Source organism: Aegilops tauschii, chromosome 7 (assembly GCF_002575655.3).
Source record: "Aegilops tauschii subsp. strangulata cultivar AL8/78 chromosome 7, Aet v6.0, whole genome shotgun sequence".
Classification (NCBI taxonomy): domain Eukaryota; kingdom Viridiplantae; phylum Streptophyta; class Magnoliopsida; order Poales; family Poaceae; genus Aegilops; species Aegilops tauschii.
The window spans coordinates 341,931,223-341,951,678 of NC_053041.3; positions in this window are offsets into that span (position 1 = coordinate 341,931,223).

The window sequence follows — 20,456 nt, forward strand, 5'->3', positions numbered from 1 at the left end:
GTCATGGGCTTAGCAATCTTGGAGAAGCCTTCAATGAATCGACGGTAATAACCAGCAAGCCCTAGAAAACTCCTGATTTCAGCCACTGACGTGGGTGCTGGCCATTTTAGCACATACTTAATCTTGCTTGGATCCACAGCTATTCCTTCAGCTGAGAGTATGTGCCCCCAAAATCCAACTTGCTTAAGCCAGAATTCACACATACTGAATTTTGCATATAACTGGTGGTCACGAAGCCTTTGCAATACTGCTCGGAGATGTTGTTTATTCTCTTCTTCTCCCTTTGAGTATATGAGAATATTGCGGATAAAGACCACCACAAATTTGTCCAAGAATTCCATGAACACTTTGTTCATCATATGCATGAAGAAGGCAGGAGCATTAGTCAGCCCGAATGACATAACTGTGTATTCATATAGACCGTAACGAGTGGTGAATGTGGTCTTAGGAATATCTTCTTTCCTGATCTTGAGTTGATGATACCCGGTCCTTAAATCAATCTTGGAAAAGATTTGAGCTCCGTGCAGTTGATCGAACAAATCATCAATCCTGGGGAGCGGGTATTTATTCATGAGAATGACATCGTTGAGCTCACGATAGTCTATGCACATCCGAAGACTACCATCCTTTTTGTTCAGGAATATGGCAGGTGACCCCCAGGGTGAAGAACTGGGGCAGATGTATCCTTTCTTGAGCATCTCATCGAGTTGTTTCTTTAGCTCAACCAGTTCGGATGAAGGCTATCAGCGTTCTGGGAACGGGGGTCCCTAGACTTGCCTGCCTGCGACCCATGGCGTGGCTCCACCAGCGGCCCCGTACGGCCCATCTTCACCAGCAAACACTCAAGACCCTCGCGAGGGGCCAAGCCTCGCGAGGCGGACGACGCAAGACCTCCTCGGGGGCGGCCTCACCAGGCTGGCTCGCGAGGAGCGGAGAGATCAAGGCAAGGGGCACCCCGTGAGGTTCCCGTGACGCAAGCCATGACGACCATGATCAGGCGGGCGCCAGGCGGGCGCCAACGCGCGCAGTGTCCTTGTTTCCTCTTTGGTGCTAAAGAGGCAAGCGCAGGCGAGGAGTCCCGAGGCATTAGGCAAAGGTTTCCATATCGGTGCAACAAGACCAAGACCAGCAGGACGGCAAGACGGAAGTCACCATGGAGCCCAAGACGGCATTACCACCAGAGCCTTTGGCAGGCGAAGACTACTTTTGTCAGGATAACTTGTACTAGCTGTCCCCCTTCAAACTTGGCCGTTGTGGCATCCCTTCCCGCGCAATATTTGGGAAGAGGACCAAGGCCTCTATAAATAGGACTAGCCACCACCGTAGCAAACAACTCATCTTGGATCAGGGTCAATACATCCAAAGCCTCCACACCAGCTTACCAAGCACAAGAACACCTCTCCTCAGGAGGCTGTTTTTCCCTTGTAACTGTTCATCCTCATCCCAAGAGGCAATCCGCCACACCACACTGGAGTAGGGTATTACACCGCAATGATGGCCCGAACCAGTATAAACCTTGGGTCCCTTTGTTGTTTGGGTTCGTCGAGCTAGTCTTTGAGATTGCGGTGAGGGCGTGAGCTAGGGGGAGGAGAGATCTTCGTGCGCACCCCAGTGTTCGAACCTCAAGGGTTTAGTCGAAACCTTTAATCCGACATTTGGCGCGCCAGGTAGGGGTGCGCTGAGCTTTCCTCTCGTCGATCCGCGCATGGCCACTCCACCAAGTTCATGGTCGACGCTCGCCGGGCCCGCGCTGAGCACCGGGCCGCTCTCGCCACCCGTGTCGCTCAGACAGCCCCAGTCGGCGGGCCTCCCCGTCGTTCTCCGTCACCCGCCGCCAACGCCGCCACCAGTCCGGCGGGAAACGAGCAGCAAGCGTCCTCGCTGCACCCCTCTGTGTGGCGGGATGGCCGCACCGCCACTCCGTCGCTGACCCCAGCCGGCTCATCGTCTCACACTCGTCGCGCTCCCGCGGATGCGCAGGCCGCTCTGCTCATGGCACGTGAGCTCCTGCGCTACCGCCCGGTCGACGACCTCTACGAGGACTGGTTGGACCGCATCGCCGAGCTCGTCAACGCTGCAGGGGGCTCTTCTGCACCGTCCCTCTCGCTGCCTCGCCCTCCGCCAGCTGCGGGCGACGTAGCTCACGGAGCACCTCCGCCACCTACGCACCAAGACAGCGCTCTAGCGGCAAGGCGTGCGGCCCCCCGGCGTGACCCACCGCGTCGGGCACCCGCGCGAGAAGAAGGAAGCTGCCAAGAAGTTCCCCGACCGCAAGGAAACGCTCCACCGCTCCCAGCACCGCCACGTCAGGATCGCTTGCCGCGGCAGGGCCATGCGCCACTTGCCGTGGCGGCACGGCGACACCAAGATCAAGCTCCTCTCCCACGATGAGCCCTGGTGCCACGGCAGGCTGCCGCGCCTTCACTCCTGAGCTGCGCAGCATCGTCTGGCCGGGCAAGTTCAAGCTAGATCTGCCCCCTCACTACGATGGCACCCCCGACCCTGCGGAGTTCTTGCAGCTCTATGAGCTGAGCATCGAGGCGGCCAACGGCGACGAGAAAGTCATGGTGAACTGGTTCCCCATGGCTCTCAAGGATGCTGCTCGCTCCTGGCTCCTGAACCTGCCCCCGGGCTCGATCTCTTCCTGGGATGAGATGCGCGACCGCTTCGTCGCCAACTTCCAGGGTACTCGCGACCGCCCTCCGGCCGCGGGTGACCTGCGCCGCATCAAGCAACAGCCAGGAGAGACCCTGCAGAAGTACATCCAGCGCTTCAACAGCGTTCATCTCAAGATCCCCAAGGTGATGGACGAGGCCATCATTTCGGCGTTTTCTGATGGCGTCCGCGACGTCAAGATGAAGGAGGAGCTCGCCATCCATGAGGAGCTATGCACAGCTCTCGAGCTATTCAACCTGGCGACCAAGTGCGCAAGAGCTGAGGAAGGGCGCCTTTACCTCCTCGAGCTCCCTCCTACCGACCCAAAGGAGAAGAAAGCCAAGGCCAAAGACGTGAAGCGCAAAGGGGTGGATGTGCTCGCGGCGGAGCCTGACACGAAGCATGGTCGGGACCATCCCGAGTCGTCCAAGAGCAGTCGCCCGTTCTGCGCCTTCCACAACATACACAGCCACAACACCAACGACTGTCAGGAGCTCAGAGACATTTGAGATGGACGCTTCAGTCGACGCCCCGAGCGCAACGACCGGGGCTACGACCGAGGAGGAGGACGCGGCGGAGGACGCTGGGACGATCGCAGCCCCTGCCAGGAGTGGCGCGACCGGCCTCGCGAGGACCACTGGCAGGATAGGCCTCGTGAGCGTGCCTGGAGGGATTAGCCTCACGAGGACCGCCCTTAGGGCAACGCTGGCCTTCCTCCAGTGCCGCCACCACCAAGAAGGAACGACGACCACCATCAAGACGAGGGGGTTGGGGGCTTCCAGGAACCGCGTGCTATCGCCTACATCTTGGGCGGAGCTCAAGCCCCAGTGTCTCAGAGTATCTTCAAGCAGTTTGCTCGCGAGGTGAACGCGGCCCTTCCCAAGTTCGAGGGCACGTGCCCGCTCAGGTGGTCCAAGTACGCCATCACTTTCAGCTCAGCGGACCAGCTCAAGTGCGCCGCGACCGCCGGTGCTCTCCCAATGATCTGCTCGCCTGTCATCAGGAACGTCCAAGTCACCAAGACCCTCATCGATGGCGGTGCGGGGCTTAACGTCCTGTCCGTCGATACGTTCGATCGCCTTCAAGTATCCTATGACCAGCTACAACCGACCAAGCCCTTCTCAGGAGTGACCGATGGTTCCACCACCCTGATCGGGCAGGTCCGCCTCCCTGTCACCTTCGGTGGGCGCGACAACTACCACACCGAGCTCATCGACTTCGACGTCGCCCACATTCGTATGCCATACAACGCCATCCTCGGGTACCCAGCATTGGCCAAGTTCATGGCAGTGACCCACCACGGCTACAACATCCTCAAGATGCCAAGAACCGGAGGTATCATCGCAGTCGCATGTGAGGAGAAGGATGCGGTGTGCTCCCTCGAGCGTGCCTTCCAGGCCGCAGCAATCGAAGACCCCGACAACGAAGGAATCCTGTACCCTCCTGAGGCCATCCCCAAGAAGAAGAAGCTGCTGCTCTGTACAGGGCCTCAGGAGAGCGGCGTCACCAGCAACACCACCTCAAGACATGTGCCCTCAGATGGGGCGCCTCCCTTCCCCGCGTAGGAAGGCGCGCCCGGCGCCCTCCTCGGGCGAGGCTCGGGGGCTATCTTCTGGATGGCCTCAGACCTTGCCAACATCACGAGGGAGGTGCTCGGGCACCACATGGAGGCGTTCTTTGTGGCACGTTTCCCTCAGGAGGACACTGGGCGAGGAGCGCCTGGTGCTCAAGAGTTCATCACCAAGACTACCCAAGAGCTTCAAGAAGCAAGAGCCATGCACGGCGACCGCCGCCCGCCTAGCACAGCTCCTCATCTGGGCGAGGATGGCGGGCTGCGCGTCTGCATCGACATCCCATGGCTCAACAGGGCCGCATCTCAGGAGCTCTTCTGGCCTTCGCGCGTGGGACGTTGTGAGGGCCCACCGCATAGCTATGTTCGCATGCCATTCGGCCTGCCAAGCATGGCGGCCGCCTACCAGCATAGCCTGCGGAGCATCCTGGTGCCTCAGGAGGCCATGCATCACGCAGTACTGGCGGAGATGGAGACGGTCCTCGAGGAACCACCTGGACCCCCAGAGCCTCCCGAGGCTCAGGGCCCCGATGGCTCGTGAGGAGCAACCCCTTCGCCATGCATCTTCAGCTACCCCAACAGCTCCTCGACAACGGAACCATGTGACATTTTCCAAGTTTATTTAGCTGGGATCACCCCTCGGGTTGCATTATTCCCAGGCCGCGTGGGCCTGTCCCTGCGGCGCGTATCCTTTTGCATCTTTAGCCTACTCTGCTAGGGGCGCCCCTCGGGCTGCATCATCCCCAGGCCGCTCGGGTCCATCCCAGTGGCATGTATCATTCCTGCATTTACCTAAGCTAGTTCGCTTTCCATGCATAATCTATCTATGGTTATCACCTGCTTGATTATCACCCACCATGGGGGCTGCGCGCCGATCGCCTTTCTTCAGGATCCTTCGCATAAGGAGGCTAGGCACGGCGTCTATGCTCAGGTCCGTCCCTGCAGCGTCGATAAATCCAATGGCTGAGCTGTGTCTGGCGGGCAGGCCCCGTTCACGTCACCTCCTGGGGTCGTTGTTGCTTGGCCTTCTCATGCGATAGCCTCAGGAAATTCGTTCGGTGCAAGTTACCTAACCGTCTCGTAGGAACACCACAGCCATCAAGAACCAAGACCAGGCGCAACTCGCCTTGAGGTAGGGCCCCGTGAGTCCCACGCTGGCTCACGGGTGCCCAGACATGCCTCGTCTAGCCCTGCCGTGCAAGCCACGTGTCAGGGCGGGGTTGTACACGCCCCGGGGGCTCTCCGCAGTAGGGAGTCCCCTCCCACATGCCAGTGGAAGCACCATGCTCCGCGCTGGCAGTCGACACTGCCGGGGAGCGGCTATGCCCGTGCAAGTGTGGAAGCGCTATGCTCCACGCTGGTGATAAACAACTGAGGGCGGCCCCATGGCCGTATCAACCTCAGGGAGCCCTTGAGCTCAGTGTTTGGCCTCATCACAACACCTCCCCTCGGGAGAGTCGCACGAGGGGGCTGGGCACGGGGGCTACGCTCGGGTCACGCCCAAGCGTACACCGCCCTACCAGATCTCTCGGACCTGGTCGTCGCGCGCCCTCCCAAGCGGAGCCAAGGTATGAAGGTCATTTGGACGTCAAGGGGGACTCCTGAGAATCGCGAGTCAGGAGCCTAACTGGCCATGTAGCCCCTCACTCCTTGGTCCCGTCCTGGCGATCCGGACGGCCCAATGGTGGCTGAAGTATGCGCGGGGTCGGGCCCTGCCGACATAGAATACTAAGGCCTATTCCTGCATCTCCTTTCTGTAAGCTGTTTGCACGTCAAGGGGGACTCCTGAGCATCGCGACTCAGGAGCCTAACTGGCCATGTAGCCCCTCACTCCTTGGTCTCGTCCTGGTGATCCGGACGACCCAACGACGGCTGAGGTATGCATGGGGTCGGGCCCTCCCGACGTAGAACATAAAGCAAATGGAAAGGAAATCGCAAAATCTCAAACAAATAATACAAGACATATTGTTCTCCCAATACCAAACGCAAGTTTAAACGCCTCCACGAGGCATGGTGCATATTGCAGAAGCTAAACAGGAAAGGATCCACCGGCATGTCATCTCGTCACTCCCAGACGCCGCCGACGCCCGCAAGGGATGCTTCTTCCACAGCAGCGTCGCCCTCACCTTCACCACCCGCTGGAGTTGCAGGATCAGCAGCACCGCGGGTCGAAGGCACGGGATCGAAGGCGCGGAACTTCTTCAGCAGGGCCTCCACTTGGCCCTTCACGGCTTTGGCAGCAGTTGCGCAGCGCTCGTCATCCACAGGCTCCAGCAGCTCGTCGAGGTTGGCGGCAGGATCACGAAGATGGAGATGGCTAAAGACGTGCGTCAACGTGGCTGAGGAAAGAATGCGGGCTTCTTCCTCTGCCATGGGGCCGATGCCGCTCACGACTTCCTCAAGCGCCTCGACCAGATAGGGAAGCAGCTGGGTGGGGCCCTCGTCATTGGCGGCCAGCGGCTCCTCCAAGCCCTTCTCGTAGAGTGACCGCAGCGCCGTGCGAGACCTCTCCTCGAGGAGCTTGAAGGCCACGCGGTCCTCAGCCAGGACCTTCGCCTTGGCTTCAAGCTCGGCCTTTTCCGCCTTCAGCTTCTGCTCTAGCTCCTCCAGTCGGCTGCGCTCTGTGGCCTGCGCCTACGCCAACTGCTCTAGCTCGGCGTCGCGATCCCTGACGGCATCCTCTCGGGCCTTCATCTTCTCCTCCTCCGCCTTGCGGCCTCGGGCTTCTTTCGCACGCTCCCTCCACAGGTCTCCAGCTCGGCCTCCAGCGACCGGCAGCGGTCCTGGGCGGCTCCGGCATCACCCCGACGTATGCCTCATAGTAGAAGGCGAAGATTGACAGGAGAAGGACGGAGTTGGGATGGAGATGAAGGGCCTGCAGCCTGTAATGGCTGAGGACGGCGTAGAAGAAGTCGGAGAAAGGGGGAACCAGCCCCGCAATGACGCTGCTCATGAGGAAGGGGTAGAAGGTGCTTCCCAAAGCCTCCGGCTCGGCGGGGCCAGCCCGGAGCTCGGTCTTCCCCCTCTCCTTGTTCTCCCCCGCGGTCAGCAGACGCGTGGCTGTGAGGTTCTTCTCTGAGATATTGGGCGCGTCCCGAGCCGGCTCGTACCAGGCGGGCGGCGAAGCGGCTTTGACCTTTCGGGGCGCCATTGGTCGCCGGTTCGGAAGGGGATTGAAGCAGATCTGGAGATTTTGGAAGCAAGGAGCGAGAAAGGGGATCTGGAGCAAGACGAAGGAAAGCAATGAAGGCAAGCGTTGCCCGCGCCCATCTTTTGTCAGACGGGTAGTTGTCGAGGCAGTGTGGGTTAGCGGAGACACCCACGTCCAATCAATCGCCACGCGTCAAGCGGGGCCGCAGGCTGTTGGGGCCCGCGGCGCTCCGCACTTGCCCTTTGGCTGCACCTCAAAGCCAAGTCCGAGCGCGCCTTGGGCCCGGGGCTACTATCGGCGGTCTGGGAACGGGGTTCCCCAGACTTGCTTGCCTGCGGCCCACGGCGTGGCTCCACCAGCGGCCCCGTACGGCCCATCTTCACCAGCAAACACTCAAGAGCCTCGTGAGGGGCCAAGCCTCGCGAGGCGGATGACGCAAGACCTCCTCGGGGGCGGCCTCACCAGGCTGGCTCGCGAGGAGCGGAGAGATCAAGGCAAGGGGCACCTCGCGAGGTTCCCATGACGCAAGCCATGACGACCATGATCAGGCGGGCCCCAGCGCGCAGTGCCCTCATTTCCTCTTTGGTGCTAAAGAGAACAAGGCCAGGCGAGGAGTCCCGAGGCATCAGGCAAAGGTTTCCATTTCGGTGCAACAAGACCAAGACCAGCAGGACGGCAAGACGGAGGTCACCGTGGAGCCCAAGACGGCGTCACCACCAGAGCCTTTGGCAGGCGAAGACTACTTTTGTTAGATAACTTGTACTAGCTGTCCCCCTTCAAACTTGGCCATTGTGGCATCCCTTCCCGCTCAATATTTGGGAAGAGGACCAAGGCCTCTATAAATAGGACTAGCCACCACCGTAGCAAACAACTCATCTTGGATCAGGGCCAATCCATCCAAAGCCTCCACACCAGCTTACCAAGCACAAGAACACCTCTCCTCAGGAGGCTGTTCTTCCCTTGTAATTGTTCATCCTCAGCCCAAGAGGCAATCCACCACACCACACTGGAGTAGGGTATTACACCGCAACGGTGGCCCGAACCAGTATAAATCTTGTGTCCCTTTGTTCTTTGGGTTCGTCGAGCTAGTCTTTGAGATCGCGGTGAGGGCGTGAGCTAGGGCGAGGAGAGATCTTCGTGCACACCCCAGTTTTCGAACCTCAATGGTTTTGCCGGAACCCGAAATCTGACAAAGGCATCTGTTAATATTTCTTGTATATGGGTGTCCTTCCTGGCACGAGATGAATGGAAAACTCGAGTTCCCGGTCTGGTGGCATTCCTAGTAATTCTTCAGGGAATACATCTGGAAACTCACTGACCACTGGTACTAATTCCACATCTGAGGATATTGCTGCAAAAACCAATTCCTTCTTAGGCATGGTTCTACAAGCCACAAACCTCGCTATCTGTCCTGCCGGATTTGTTAATGTAATTTCCCTTGTTGCACAATTTATGCAGACCTGATGCTTTGTCAACCAATCCATTCCCAAAATTACATCCAACCTTTTGGATTCAGTGACTACCAGTGTGGCAGGGAACATGACTCCAAGAATCCGTATTTCAAAGTCACGGCATACCAAATTTGTTTTGAGCATGGATCCCAGGGATTGCACCATCATTCTTTTCTCAAGAATAGAGCAAGAAAACTTGTTTTGGGCAACAAAACTCCACGAAATAAAGGAATGGGAAGCCCCTGAGTTGAATAAAATTATTGCGGGTATGTTATTAACACGAAACATACCGATGACCACTTCGGGGTTTTCTTGGGCTTCTTCGGCGGAGAGATGATGCACCTGGCCTTGGATGAACTCCTCCTCGGTGTAGGATTCCACGTGGTTGACTTGAGACTTGAGGGGTGCATTCGGCTTGTTGTTTTTTGGACACTGTTTTGCATAGTGTCGTTGCTGCACTGATAGTCTTTCCGGACAGAATTGGTCACGATGTTCTTGACTTGATTGTTGGTCTTGTTGGTATTCTGCTGCCAGGTTGGTTTAAACTCAAACTGAGGCTGCTGCCAGGTACGAGCCTTCTGAATTGGCTGTCCATCCTTCTTGGGCTCAAACTTGTGTTTATGATCATTATACACTGGCTTACTATTGTGAACCAACTTGTGTTCCCTTTCTGCTATAAGGGTCTTGTTAACCAAAGTTTGAAAGTAGGGAAGTCGAACATGCTGAGTGTGCATCGGAGGTGCTGATTGAGTCCTCCAAGGAATCGATCGATCTTCCTTTCTTCAGTGGCCACATCATAGAGGGAATAACGGGCCAAGTGATTAAATTTATGCATATACTCACTTACTGACATGTTTCCTTGAGTGAGAGCGAGGAACTCATGCTGCTTGACTTTCATGATACCGGCGGAAATGTGGTACTTGCGGAAATTGTCCTTGAATTTATCCCAAGTGATCTCATCGTCCGCAGTCCACATAGCTTTAGCATTATCCCACCATATAGCGGCAACTCCTTCAAGATATGTGTAGCAAATAGAACCTTGTCGGCTTCTTTGGTGCGAGCAATTTCAAGCTTCTTCTCAATAGTCCGCAACCAATCATCGGCATCCAAAGGATCGACAACTTGACTGAACCTGGGAGGCTTAGTCCTCTAAATGTCTGATAGTTTGGAGTGATTGCCATACTGATTTCCATTCTGCCCAACCATAGCCTGCACACTTCTCAGTAATCCAATTAAATCTTGGTTTCTTCTTTCTTCGAACATTATCATAATCTGTTCTGTGGTAGGTGGTTGCAGTGGAGGAGGTGATGGTGGCTGATATGGTTCAGGGGAATGCCCTGCTTGTCGGGCGGAGCGACGAACAATAGTATCGTCACCTACCTGACTGCTTCTACCTCCTCTTGTCATCCTATTTTTGTTTCCCAATACAAGGCATCGAGATGAGCAACATCCATAAATGGGGAAGAAAAGCAAGCGACAAAGCCCGTAAAGAAAGCAACAAGAAACCAAGGCGAATAATCATGGAGAAATGTTCCAACATAATTATACATAGACTCATACATGAAAGGAAACATCATGACAGGTACGACTACATCCATACATCCAAGCATCATGACAACCTCGGATACTCTGGCGATCTAGTGCTCTGCTGGTCCTACTGGGTCCTCTCCTGACCCGGACTCGGATCCTGAACTGATGACGTAACAGAAACCTTCGGGATAAAGGTAACACGATGATACTGCCTCGAGGGCTGTCCCTCAGGGGTGGGTGCTGGATGAGTCTGGAGCATAGGGGCCGCGGGAGTAGCGAGAAGTGAAGCCCACTCGGCAGGGGCACTGTGGGGAGTCACGGTTGAGGTGCCCGAGCTACTCGAAGGAGTAACCGCGGTAGCTGGCGAGCTAGAAGCTGGGGGAATAACGGGGGTAAACCCTATGGAAGGTGGAACGAAACTGGACCTAGCGGCAACCAAAGCAGTACGAGCATGAGTTAGATCTCGGGCTAGCTCGTGAATCAGAAGATAGTTAGCAGTGATATAGCGGGAAAGGTGGCCAGAAGGGCTATCGGCCACTGGATCAATAATAGGAAAATGGACACGCCCATCATCGTGCAGGGATGAGTAGTAGTAGAAGCCTGGGTGAGTCTGCATTTGGATCTCGTTATAGCGTAACTGAACGAGAATATCAAACGCAGCAAACTGAACAACCTGAGTGGGTGTAGAAGCGAAACCACTCCTAGAAGAACGGGTGTAAGTGCCAGATGTCAAACTGCAACGCATGGTAACCACCACATGATACTCGAATACTGAGGCTGCCAGGCGCTCCTGGTAGACCCGATACACTGGGTCGTCACTGTGAGGGTAGAGTCGATGCCATACGCTTCGAAGAAGGTGCGACGAAGTGTACGGTGCCAGCTCCAACTGACACGCATATGGCACGGGAGCCATCTACACTCACAACCATTAGTCGGTTAGTAATAAAATAAACTATATGCATGCAATGCATCAACCAAAAGCACACAAGCACTACCGGCACTCAGAGTTACTATCTACCGTTGAACTAACGCGTTAGCTGTCTAGCGTGTCCTACAGTCAGCGCGGCTCTGATGCCAACCGTTGTGGCACCCCGGCTCAGAATGACCGGTTTGCCTTGCATTGCCAGCCCAGAGATCAAGTCTTCTGGCAACACACAACAGATTGTGATGTAGGTTGAACCCTAGACGCCCGATCTTTCATGAAAGGAGCGGATCCCGTGATGAACACTAAGAACACGAGGGGAAAACATGAGAGAATCACTCAAACCTACAAGATTCGGGCACACATATGCTAGATCCTCGAAACACAAAAGAGATACAAGATCCACGATCAACAAGGGACGATACAAGTAGTAAGTTCTTCTCCGTGAGGAGGTCTTGAAGGTCTTGCCGTTGAGGGTCTTGAATCGACTTGGGGTATCATCTCCGTAGAGGCTGTGAAGTCCTAAGGAGAAGGGGATCAAGTGGAGAGCAAAGCTTCTCAATGAGCTACTACTTTGCTAACCCTAGAAAGAGGGAGGAGGAGGAGTATATATAGTCTAGGTGGGCGAAGGGGTACATGGGCCTCGGCCTTTTACTGTGCGCAGACAGGTGGGGCCGGATAACCAGGCATCGGGCCGGATGTCCGGGCTTTCCCGAGGGGCGGGATGTCCGGGCTGGGGGGCGGATGTCCGGGCTGGCGAGGTCGGCCTTGGTGCTCTCTAGATAGGGGGCGCCGGATTTCCGGGCTTCCGGCCGGATTTCTGGGCTGAGCCGGATGTTCGGGGCCTGTAGGTGCTTGGCGGCTGATGTGGGGGATGCTCTAGGGGCCGGATGTTCGGGGTCATGGCCGGATGTCCGGGTCCTGGGAGCTTTTCTTGACTCCTTCCGTTGATTCTCTTCATCCGTGAACTTGGGGACTTGTCCGTCTTCATGTGCATCTTCGGGAGGGTCCTCTTGGTACCTAATCATGCACAACATTCCGGACTTAGGTAGTTGCCATGTCTCAAGTGGATCATATGTGATATCACTAAGGAAAGAAGTCATCTCGGTCTCGAGAGCTCTAGCTCGTGCTCGTGTCATAGGTCCTCTTGGCACTTGGTGAGACGGTGATAGGTCCATGGGGATGACCATAGGATGCTCCGCATCATCTCCCCTCCCTTGGGAAAGATCCGACCTCGGATCGAACTCTTCATCACCATGGTAGGGAGAGAGATCTTGGACGTGGAAGATGTCGCTCACGGAGTACTTGTCGCGTGGGATGTCGAGCTTGTAGGCCTTGTTGTTGTAGCGTTCAAGCACCTTGAAGGGTCCATCGGCTCGTGGTAGAAGTTTGGACTTGCGTTACTTGGGGAAGCGTTCCTTGTGAAGGTGTAGCCACACAAGATCTCCAATGTTGAATATCTTGGGTTGCTTGTTGATGTTGAGCTTGGTCACGAGTCATTGTACTTGGCGCTCGATGGTGTGCCTTGTAGCTTCATGCATCTTCTTGAGGTAGTTTACTCGGGCACTCGCGTACATGTTGGTGCGCTCTTGTAGTGGTAGAGGAAGAATGTCCAATGGGGACAACGGGTTGAAACCGTAGACGACCTCGAAGGGGGACTTCCCGGTAGTTCAACGTCTTGCGCGGTTGTAGACGTACTCGGCAATTGGTAGGCACTCGTCCTGCTCCTTGATGTTCTTCTTGATCAACACGCGTAGGAGAGTGGAGAGCGTACGGTTGGTCACCTCCGTTTGGCCGTCGCGGTCCGAGAGAACAATAGCTTGATTCCGAGCTTGGCGCATAAAGTCTTCCAAAAGTAACTCAAGAACTTGACGTCGCGGTCCAAGACAATCGTCTTTGGCACTCCATGTAGGTGCAAGATTTCCCTACAAAAAAGATTTGCAACATGTGAAGCATTGTCTATCTTGTTGCATGGTATGAAATGTGCCATTTTAGAGAATCGGTCCACAACAACAAACACATTATCCTTTCCATTTCTAGTTCTAGGCCACCCAAGGACAAAATCCATGCTAATATCTTCCCATGGGTGATATGGAATTGGAAGGGGCATATAAAGACCATGGGATTGAGCTTTAGACTTAGCTTTGCAACATGTAGAGCATCGGTTGGTAAAGCGTGAGACGTCGTGGAACATCTTGGGCCAAAAGTAGTTCTTGGAGAGTGTAGCGAATGTCTTGTCGCGTCCAATGTGTCCCATTACTCCTCCTCCATGAGATTCTTGCAAAAGTAACAAACGAAGAGAAGACTCGGGAATGCATAGTTTGTTAGCTCTCATAAGATAATCATCTTTGATGTAAATAGCATTCCCAAGATGTATGCGTCAAACATTTGGCATATGGAATAGCAAAAGTAGGATCATGCGCATACAAGTCTTTTATGTGCTCAAAGCCAACGTCATTCAATTCAAGTTTGGTAACAAGCATGCATATGCGGGAAAGAGCATCTGCCACAACATTTTACTTAGCTTTGATATATTTGATGACATAAGGAAATGACTCAATGAATTCACTCCACTTAGCATGACGCTTGTTCAACTTAGTTTGACCCTTAAGGTAATTAAGTGTTTCATGGTCGGTATGGATGACAAATTCATGAGGGCGAAGATAATGTTCCCATTCATGGCAAACTCGCACTAAAGCATATAGCTCTTTGTCATAGATGGGGTAATTGAGTTGCGCTCCGGAAAGTTTTTCGCTAAAGTAAGCAATTGGGCGGTTCTCTTGCGTTAACACACCTCCTATGCCATTACCACTAGCATCGCAATGAATTTCAAAGGGTTTGTCGAAGTTGGGTAATGCAAACATGGGAGCATGAGTAAGAAAATTCTTAAGTTCATTAAAAGCCCTATCTTGACATGGTCCCCAAACAAAGGGTGCATTTTGCTTACTCAAAGCATGTAAAGGAGATGCAATGGTGCTAAAATCCTTAACAAATCTATGGTAGAAACCGGCTAAACCAAGCAAGCTACGCACTTGTTGCATGTTGGTTGGTTGGGGCCAAGTTTTAATAGCATTGATCTTAGATTCATCAACATGAACACCCTTAAAAGAGACAACAAAACCCAAGAAAACAAGCTTATCAACACCGAAAAGGCATTTATCCAATTAGCATAAAGGCGCTCTTTCCTAAGGGTTTGTAACACAGTTCTAAGATGGATGACATGATCTTTGAGGGATTTGCTAAAGACAAGAATATCGTCAAAGTAGACCACAACAAATACACCGATGTAAGGCCTAAGAACAAAATGCATCACTCGCATAAAGGTTCCGGGTGCTTCGGATAAGCCCATAGGCATTACCAACCATTCATGCAAGCCAAACTTGGTTTTGAAAGCGGTTTTCCATTCGCCACCCTCTTGGATGCGAATTTGGTAATAGCCACTCTTAAGATCAATCTTAGAGAAAATGGTGGCTCCGCTAAGCTCATCTAGCATATCATCTAGGCGTGGAATGGGGTAACGATAACGCACGGTAATAGAATTGATAGGACGACAATCGGAACACATGCGATATGTACCATCTTTCTTGGGAACAAGCATTACCGGTATGGCACAAGGGCTTAAACTTTCTCGTCCATGGCCGTTGTCGATGAGTTGTTGTACTTGCCTTTGGATCTCCTTTGTTTCCTCAGGGTCGCGGTAGGGAGCCTTGTTAGGAACGGGTGCTCCGGGGATGAGGTCGATTCGGTGCTCGATGCCTCATAGTGGAGGTAGACCCGAAGGTAGCTCATCGGGGAATACATCTTGGAATTCCTACAATAGAGAAGATAACACTAAAGGTAGATCGTGAGAGTTGTTAGTTTTCGGTGCCTTGTCCTTGCACAAAAGGACATAGTGCATGACACTTGATGGGTTCTCACACACTTCTCTCATCTCACTTTTGGTGGCAAATAGGACTAAGTTCTTCTCTTGTCGCTCATCGCGGAGGCACTCAATTTTGGCTTGTGGTGCTCACTCTCTTTTGGGTGGTTCGCTGTCTCACTATTCTCTCCATGATGGGTGGCTTGCTTGCCGGCAATCACTTGGCTAGGAGACATAGGTCATAGCACGTACTCTTTTCCCTTCATCTTGAAGCTATAATGATTCGTTCGCCCATTGTGGATGACACCTCGGTCAAATTTCCATGGCCGTCCAAGAAGGAGGTGGCGAATGGACATCGAAACGACATAACACTCCAAAGTGTCTTCGTATGCTCCGATCTTGAAGGAAACTTGTACCATATGCTCGACTTGGATAGTGCCGGAGTCGCTTAGCCATTGTACTTTGTGGGGATGCGGGTGCTTCATCTTGACCAATTGGAGCTTGGAGCATAGTTCTTCACTTGCCAAGTTATGACAACTCCCTCCGTCGATGATGACCTTCACGGACCTTCCATTGATGTGGGCTTTGGTGTGGAAGATATGGCATCTTTGGTCTTCGTCTTGTTGATGTTGAAGTGTTAAGATCTTGGAGACAACGAAAGCAGGGCTCGAATCCTCGTCACAAAAGACTTGATCATCTTCATATTCGTTCACGCACTGGTGCATGGCCACTTTCTCAAGGGCTTCCATCTCGTCTTCACTCATGGAGTCATAGGTTCCGTCGTCGTTGAGGATCATGGTGCGCTTGTTGGTACACTCAAAGGACTTGTGGCCTCGGTCGCCGCATGTGAAGCACTTGATTGTACTTTTCTTGACGGTCTCATTAGTTGGGGTAGATGTTGATGAAGCTCTCGGCTTGAAGTTGCTTGTAGTAGTAGGACGACATGAGGTTGTCGAAGTTTTCTTGAAACTTGATTTGTCACCGTTGCTTCGAGAAAGCTTGGTTGAGGTAGAAGGTGTTGGAGTCGTTGAAGCTTGGGTGTTGGAGAAGCCGTAGCTCATGGAAGAGTACTTGGCGTACTTAAAGTCATCTTGCACTTACCATTCCACCTTGGTAGCTTGATGCACTAGCTCTATGAGGTTGGAGTAAGGTTGGAAGTCGGCGATCTTCTTGATAGGATGATTGAGTCCATTCAAGAAATGTGCCTTAGTTTGCTCATCGTCTTCCGTGACATTAGCTCTTATCATGGCAATATCCATTTCCTTGTAGTACTCTTCAACGCTCTTAGTTCCTTGCTTGAGCAGTTGAAGTTTCTTGAAGAGGTCGCGGTTGTAGTAGGTTGGCACGAAACGTGCTCTCACCACATCCTTCAGTTGTGCCCAAGTTGTGATGGGTGGTTCACGTCTTGCCTCTCGGCGCTCAATGACTTGTTCCTACCAAATGAGGACGTAATCTTGGAACTCAAGGGATGCCATAGAGATCTTCTCTTCCTCATAGTTGTGCAAGTGGAAGATTTTGTCAACCTTCAATGCCCATGAAAGGTATTCTTCGGGATCATTGCTTCCGGAAAACTTGGGCATGGTGAACTCTAGCTTGCCGTAGCATTGCTCTTCATTGTGTTGGGCTCGAGGGTGATGACGTCCTTGACGAGGAGGATTGTCTCCCTCAACTTGCTCTTGTCGTGGAGGATTTCCATTGTCTTCTTGCTCTTGGTGAACTTGAGGTTCTTGTCGAGCTTGTGGAGGAGCTTGTTGATCTTGTGGAGGAGCTTGAGGAACTTGATGATGCACTCGTGATTGATAAATCCTCTCTTGAACTTCATCGCGAAGTGCTTCTTCTTGTTCGCGCCTATGGCGGTTGCGTGCGGCAACGGCGCGACTTGTGTCGTGGAGTGCATGTTGCGCCTCAAGTGCTTCAGCTTCTCACTGTTGTTGTTCTTGACGTTGTGCTCGGGATCTTGTTCGTCTTGGTGTAGACGTGCTCGCTCTTCTTCTTGTTGGCGTAGACATTGACGTTCTTGTGCTTGCACGAATGTAGCTTGGTTTTGACGATGTCGTTGCTCTTGATGATCGGTGTCGTGTAGGGGATTGCGATTAGCTTGACGATCATGACGCGCGGTTCGTCGAAGAGTGTTCAATGTCGGAGTACTTGAGCCGGAGATGGTGTCGTCGGAGTGTCGACTCGAGCGGCTCCATCTTGAGTAGGACGAAGAGGTAGAAGAGCGGTTGACCAACAAGGCACGAATCTTGTCCATTCTTGCATTGTTCTCTTGCTTTTGTTCGTCGAGCTTGTTGTCGAAGTAGTCTCTTGTACGTTGCTCGGAGAGTCGCAAGTCGGTGGCGAGGTTGTCGATGCGGTCGCTCATTGCTTGTTGTTCTTGATGCAAAGCTCGTTGTGTGCCAAATAGGTGGATCTTGGTGACGTGGTTGTTCGGGTCGTCGTCTTGCTCTAGGAAGAGTGGGTTGGTAGAAGAACTTGGCCTATCCATCATTCCAAGCAAATATGTGAGTGGGAGAAAGAGAAGAACTTATACCAAATGTACCTTGACCGATGTTAAAGATGGATCAATGATCACTCAAATGTGTAACAAGGGAATAGCACAATTGGTACCAATTCTTGTCGGTTCTCACACCTACACAAATAAAAGCTTACGGTGGAGCTCGGTTAGGATGGTGGCACAAAATTTGATGCAATTGTTAGTGAGCTTCAATAATGTTGGAAAAGATTCACAAATTTGCAAATGCAACAAGTAGACCACTAGCAAGATATGGTACACGGAAACACACACACACGGATAGATAAAAAGGGGTCGTGCAACCAAGGAATGAGCCAAAATGTGGAATCCACAAAAATGCTCTTGTTGCACAACACTAGAGAGACGCTAGCAGATTGCAAAATAGGCGGATACGAAACTTGTGCACAACCTACCAAACAAAAATGCAACGACTTCTATCCCAAATATGCTATATGTATGGTTTTCCGATGATATGATCCAAGATGATCGAGTATGACAATCTTAATGTAGTGTGATGCTATGGTGCTTGCTTAAAAGCTATATGCTTATCTTTCCCTTTTGCTTAAAAGCTTGTTTGGCTGTTTCACTTTTGAGCTCTTTTCTCATGCAAAACTTCACGAACCAAGATAGCAATTGTGTACGGCGATGACAACTTTGTGACACAAAAGATGATACCAAGATATGTACCAAGATGATATGGTAAGTATGCAATGGGAAGTATGATCACTAATATGCACAAGTGACATTGCCGGCAATACTCAAAGGCTAGTCTCGATAGGCAAGATATGCAAAATTGGGCTATGGTGGCTATCAATGTAATGGCAAGGGGTAGACCAAGATGTCGTCGAGATTACCGTCCGTGGTATGTCGGGTGTAAGCAAGGACGGATGAAGATGTGGTTGTTGTCGATGACGAGTTTGTGGCAAAGATGAGAGGCGGTGATGTTGATGTCGAACCGTCCCTAAGTAGCCGAAACGCGTTAGGAAACGGAAGGCGCAACTCAAATTCTCAAAGCAAAATGTGTCAAAATTGTCAAAGTTGATAGCAGGTAGGCGATGGTGGTGTTTGCGAAAAGCGGTGGTGCTATGCGGAACTGATGGTGGTATGTGGAAGTGAACGTGGGAACCGCAGCAAAATTTGGCGAAAGTTAGGCGATAAACGGAGTGGTGGATGGAGATGATGCTGCGAGAGGCCGGATGTCCGGGCTTGAGGGCCGGATGTCCGGGGGTCGGGCTGGATGTCTGGGCTCTGGATCCGTGGACGAACTCGATGAACTTCACGGTGGAAAGTCAAATTCGGGGCAAAATTCGGGAGATTTTGTGGATGGAAATTGGGCAAAAGATGGTGGAAAGCTAGATCTACCTGCTACACACGAAATCCACGGATCAAATCCAACGAAACTTCATCACACCAACAAATTAGAAAAAAAAAATGGGGTGCTATTTTGTGGGAAATTTTCGAATTTGGGACAAAGTCAACAAAACAAGGCTAGAAAACGAAGGGGGAGGCTCCGAAATCATGATCAACGTGGCTCATGATACCAAGATGATGTAGGGTGGAACCCTAGACGCCCGATCTTTCATGAAGGGAGCGGATCCTGTGATGAACACGAAGAACACGAGGGGAAAACATGAGGGGAAACACGAGAGAATCACTCAAACCAACAAGATTCGGTCACACATATGCTAGATCCTTGAAACACAAAAGAGATACAAGATCCACGATCAACAAGGGACGATACAAGTAGTACGTTCTTCTCCGTGAGGAGGTCTTGAAGGTCTTCCCATTAGGGGTCTTGAATCCACTTGCGGGATCTTCTCTGTAGAGGCCGTGAACTCCTAAGGAGAAGGGGATCAAGTGGAGAGCAAAGCTTCTCAATGAGCTACTACTTTGCTAACCCTAGAAAGAGGGAGGAGGAGGGGTATATATAGTCTAGGTGGGTGAAGGGGTACATGGGTCTCGGCCATTTACTGTGCGCAGACAGGTGGGGCCGGATGTCCGGGCCTTCCCAAGGGGATGGATGTCCGGGCTGGTGAGGTCGGCATAGGTCCTCTCTGGATAGGGGCGCCAGATTTCTAGGCTGGGCCGGATGTCCGGGGCCTATAGGTGCTTGGCGGCTGGGCGGCTGCTGTGGGGGATGATCCAGGGGCCGGATGTCCGGGGTCATGGCTGGATGTCCGGGTCCTGGGAGCTGTTCTTGACTCCTTCCACAGGTTCTCTTCGTCCGTGAACTTGGGGACTTGTCCGTCTTCACGTGCATCTTCGGGAGGGTCCTCTTGGTACCTAATCATGCACAACATTCCGGACTTAGGTAGTAGCCATGTCTCGAGTGGATCATATGTGATATCACGAAGGAAAGAAGTCACCTCGGTCTCGAGAGCTCTAGCTCGTGCTCGTGTCATAGGTCCTCTTGGCACTTGGTGAGATGGTGATAGGTCCATGGGGATGACCATAGGATGCTCCGCATCAGATTGGTACCGAAATACAACCGCTTTATTGATCCTAGCGGAACATAGGGTTTAACATTACATCGCGAGGCCAAGCGGCACACTCGGTGCTGCTGAACATATGTACATTATTTAGTAGACATGAGCAGGGGCCTCGACATCACGATACTATTACGTGGCAGCGGAACGACGACGTAGAAGGGATCCACCTCACAGGGACACAGATGTGGACAAGGTCTAGATTGCGATGCGATATGCAATTCCAACTCCGGTATGATTTCTCCTGAAACTGGCATGACACGCCAGGTCAGTACATTGAATGCACTTGGAAGCTCACACAAACAAAGCAACAATGG